This window comes from Schistocerca piceifrons, unplaced genomic scaffold (assembly GCF_021461385.2).
Source record: "Schistocerca piceifrons isolate TAMUIC-IGC-003096 unplaced genomic scaffold, iqSchPice1.1 HiC_scaffold_265, whole genome shotgun sequence".
Taxonomy (NCBI): Eukaryota; Metazoa; Arthropoda; class Insecta; order Orthoptera; family Acrididae; genus Schistocerca; species Schistocerca piceifrons.
This window is the reverse complement of record NW_025728477.1, coordinates 52,501-57,500: the sequence shown is the minus strand read 5'-3', so window position 1 is coordinate 57,500 and position 5,000 is coordinate 52,501. Positions and strand designations below refer to the sequence as shown.

The window sequence follows — 5,000 nt, the reverse complement described above, 5'->3', positions numbered from 1 at the left end:
TCGTAAAGTGCAATCCACCCCTATAACTTGCGTTTCATGAAGAGTTATTTCCAATATGCGACATTCCCGCTGTCCGTATACATGAGCCGCGACCTGTACCACTTACGAGCGAGAGACGCGATCGCGTTGCTCACTGTACGGCGTCCGATACCGAGCCATCAGCATGTCGGTCCCCATGCGCGTTGCACTCGCACTCGCAGTCGCAAAAACGTGGGGCAAATATATTACGCGGAAGAGTTATAACAGACCGAGCCCCACTGCATGGGGGGAGTCTTTGTCACTAATGTACACAGATGGAACATTTTGGACTGGAACCAGATTACCCGTACACACGGCGCTGATTAGTAATCAATGCAGAGCCATCAAACTACAGCAAATATACACAACTGTCCGTATACATGCTGAAAGAGTCTGCCCAAAATGGGAACCACACGTCAGCCAGACACTCTGATCACGCACCACTCTCTGCTTCTAACAGGCGCACATACAATATGTAAGCACCAGCATGGAACAACATCCAGTGCATCTTCTCCGCCACATTACACAATCCACACTATCACAACCAGACCAGGAGGTCCGTGCGGAAAATACAATATCCCAGCCTTTCGACATCCACCATTGCGCAGACCAGGCACCAACACCCACACATGTCCTATACAACGGTGCACCCAACATCACAATAGTACCTCCTGTCACAGCGCACAAACAATGACATGAGTCAAAGACACAGGTCTCACACAAGCATAGAATTGGAGCGCCGCCTCTAATAAGCCAAAGGTGCATCCTGACGTGACAAATCTGATCATGTCACAAGCATTCACTTACTATAATCACTATCAACGAACCTGCCGCCCCCGCCCCCCCCCCCCCCCTACACCTTTCCGTACAACAACGTGTAACCTAACCTAACCTAACCTAACCTATGTTGTACCTTAACCTAACCTATGTTGTACCTTAACCTAACCTATGTTGTACCTTAACCTAACCTATGTTGTACCTTAACCTAACCTATGTTGTACCTTAACCTAACCTATGTTGTACCTTAACCTAACCTATGTTGTACCTTAACCTAACCTATGTTGTACCTTAACCTAACCCATGTTGTACCTTAACCTAACCCATGTTGTACCTTAACCTAACCCATGTTGTACCTTAACCTAACCCATGTTGTACCTTAACCTAACCCATGTTGTACCTTAACCTAACCCATGTTGTGCCTCAACCTAACCCATGTTGTGCCTCAACCTAACCCATGTTGTGCCTCAACCTAACCCATGTTGTGCCTCAACCTAACCCATGTTGTGCCTTAACCTAACCCATGTTGTGCCTCAACCTAACCCATGTTGTGCCTTAACCTAACCCATGTTGTGCCTTAACCTAACCCATGTTGTGCCTTAACCTAACCCATGTTGTGCCTTAACCTAACCCATGTTGTGCCTTAACCTAACCCATGTTGTGCCTTAACCTAACCCATGTTGTGCCTTAACCTAACCCATGTTGTGCCTTAACCTAACCCATGTTGTGCCTTAACCTAACCCATGTTGTGCCTTAACCTAACCCATGTTGTCGCCTTAACGTAACCCACGTTGTCGCCTAAACCTGCTCTGTAATTGTTATACGACTCGTTCAATTACTGTAGTGTTGCCCACCCGCAACCCTCGCAATATAGTTCGCTACTCGCACTGCCCGCACCCCTGTGTATCGCTTCATGTTAAACACCTTGCAAGTCTTGCTCACTTTCCACATGCTCCTGCTGTACACTGTAATGTGGATGGCAGCAGGACGTACATGCCGCCCCTCCCCACGTCCCCACCTTGCCCCCTGCCTTCGCAAGCCGGTTGGTGAGAAGTTTGCATGTTCAATGCCCTTCGCATGCGACGTACTCAGGCTACGTTGTGGTGCGGCCTGTGTCAACTGTCCGCTGATGTCGTACGCGTGAACCACAATCTGTACTGCACATTCGTCCTTATGTACTGAATGATACATCGTGGCACATGTGTGACCGCACAACGACTGCGCCCAAAAACGGCGGACCATACAGTGCAAATATTGTGCACGCAGCTACGTGTCGTCTCCCTATGAGAGCTGGATTGCAGTGTGGTACGCCATAGAGACGTGTGGGAGGAACGGACGCCGTGGATGGCGATCAGCATGAGCTGTCTGTTGATGTATTCGGACCTAGTCGTCTCTCCTCACACACCGTGATGGCATGGTGCACCGCGTTCCATATCTGCGACATGCTACAGAGGCCGGTTGACAGTCGTTCGAGCAATGGACATCGCATACGTACGGGGGCCACCTTCCACGTATTGTCTAGGCGTGCACATTTTGTTGCGTGTATGTGGGCAGACGTAGTGTGGCGTGACACCTGACACAGGCATGCAATAATCGTTGAAGTTGCAAATGGCGATGGACGCCTGCGTTTTCTGGTGAAGTTACGCAAATGAACAAATGGTAACCTGTTGTGGTGCGGTTGTTCTCGCTAGGGGTGAATCGGTGATGGCGACGATAGGTTGAGGTACTAACCGGTTGTTCCAGCGATACCCACCATGCCGACGAAACTGAACGGCATCTGGGTGTGAAGCGATACGCGGCGGTGGCTGGGTGGGACCGTCCCCGGCCGGTGAGGGGGCGCCTCCCGGCGTGCTGGCCGCGCGGTGCGTGGGCGCACGCGCTACAGCCGGCTGGTGGGGGCGGCCAGTGGCAGGCGCGCCGGCCGACGGACGCGGCAGGCGTCGCAGCTGCGCGCCGGCGCACCCTGCGCGCGGCGCCGTGCGGCCAAAGTAGGTCCTCGCGGGCCCGGTGCGAAGCGCGGTGGACATCTTCAGTGTGCTGGTCCGATTGAGGACTGTGTGCGTTGAGGATGCGCCGCCGCCCGGCGCTCGGCGCCGCGACGCCGTCTGCTGCTCGGTCGCCCCAGCGGTTCTCGCTGGTGGTTTGTATCGCAGCTGTGCGGATGTGTTGGCGCGTGCGCTGTGCTGGGAGAGTTCGCTTCGGCACCCAAGTGGGGCTTTTGTCCTTCTGTGGCGCTGGCGTTGGAGCTGCCGGTCACCGTAGGTGGCGCGTGTTGTCTCCCGCCGGCAATGCCACGACAGCACGCTCCCGGGCCTCTGTCGGCAGCGGCAAGCTCAGTTGGGAGCACGGGTGGTCGCACCGAAAGCGTCTACTCGCCTAACTCCGGGCGATTGCGCCTCTCTCGAACCCGACCAAGTACTTGGGACGGCGCTGCGCGCCGCCGGGACCTGAGAGGGTTTCGAGGTGTATTGTGCAGGGGAGCTCAGCCTCCTCCTGTTTGCAGAATGATTGAGCGGACGCTTGCGTGTTCGCGCGGGCCCCCGGGACACACTCCCGGGCGGCCGGCTGCTCAGCTCTAGTTGACGCAGCTCCCTGGTTGATCCTGCCAGTAGTCATATGCTTGTCTCAAAGATTAAGCCATGCATGTCTCAGTACAAGCCGCATTAAGGTGAAACCGCGAATGGCTCATTAAATCAGTTATGGTTCCTTAGATCGTACCCACGTTACTTGGATAACTGTGGTAATTCTAGAGCTAATACATGCAAACAGAGTCCCGACCAGAGATGGAAGGGACGCTTTTATTAGATCAAAACCAATCGGTCGGCTCGTCCGGTCCGTTTGCCTTGGTGACTCTGAATAACTTTGGGCTGATCGCACGGTCCTCGTACCGGCGACGCATCTTTCAAATGTCTGCCTTATCAACTGTCGATGGTAGGTTCTGCGCCTACCATGGTTGTAACGGGTAACGGGGAATCAGGGTTCGATTCCGGAGAGGGAGCCTGAGAAACGGCTACCACATCCAAGGAAGGCAGCAGGCGCGCAAATTACCCACTCCCGGCACGGGGAGGTAGTGACGAAAAATAACGATACGGGACTCATCCGAGGCCCCGTAATCGGAATGAGTACACTTTAAATCCTTTAACGAGTATCTATTGGAGGGCAAGTCTGGTGCCAGCAGCCGCGGTAATTCCAGCTCCAATAGCGTATATTAAAGTTGTTGCGGTTAAAAAGCTCGTAGTTGGATTTGTGTCCCACGCTGTTGGTTCACCGCCCGTCGGTGTTTAACTGGCATGTATCGTGGGACGTCCTGCCGGTGGGGCGAGCTGAAGGCGTGCGACCGCCTCGTGCGTGCTCGTGCGTCCCGAGGCGGACCCCGTTGAAATCCTACCAGGGTGCTCTTTATTGAGTGTCTCGGTGGGCCGGCACGTTTACTTTGAACAAATTAGAGTGCTTAAAGCAGGCAAGCCCGCCTGAATACTGTGTGCATGGAATAATGGAATAGGACCTCGGTTCTATTTTGTTGGTTTTCGGAACCCGAGGTAATGATTAATAGGGACAGGCGGGGGCATTCGTATTGCGACGTTAGAGGTGAAATTCTTGGATCGTCGCAAGACGAACAGAAGCGAAAGCATTTGCCAAGTATGTTTTCATTAATCAAGAACGAAAGTTAGAGGTTCGAAGGCGATCAGATACCGCCCTAGTTCTAACCATAAACGATGCCAGCCAGCGATCCGCCGCAGTTCCTCCGATGACTCGGCGGGCAGCCTCCGGGAAACCAAAGCTTTTGGGTTCCGGGGGAAGTATGGTTGCAAAGCTGAAACTTAAAGGAATTGACGGAAGGGCACCACCAGGAGTGGAGCCTGCGGCTTAATTTGACTCAACACGGGAAACCTCACCAGGCCCGGACACCGGAAGGATTGACAGATTGATAGCTCTTTCTTGATTCGGTGGGTGGTGGTGCATGGCCGTTCTTAGTTGGTGGAGCGATTTGTCTGGTTAATTCCGATAACGAACGAGACTCTAGCCTGCTAACTAGTCGCGTGACATCCTTCGTGCTGTCAGCGATTACTTTTCTTCTTAGAGGGACAGGCGGCTTCTAGCCGCACGAGATTGAGCAATAACAGGTCTGTGATGCCCTTAGATGTTCTGGGCCGCACGCGCGCTACACTGAAGGAATCAGCGTGTCTTCCTAGGCCGAAAGGTCG

The 5,000-nt window shown here is 53.5% G+C and overlaps 1 non-coding gene across 1 annotated transcript in view; it reads left to right on the top strand.

The window, feature by feature from the left end:
• The first annotated feature begins 3,384 nt into the window (after nt 1-3,384).
• Nucleotides 3,385-5,000, top strand: part of LOC124743819 — a 1,909-nt gene continuing 293 nt past the window's right edge. The window contains exon 1 of the ribosomal RNA XR_007010574.1: nt 3,385-5,000. This exon is cut by the window's right edge and continues 293 nt beyond it. This is a non-coding gene — a ribosomal RNA (small subunit ribosomal RNA).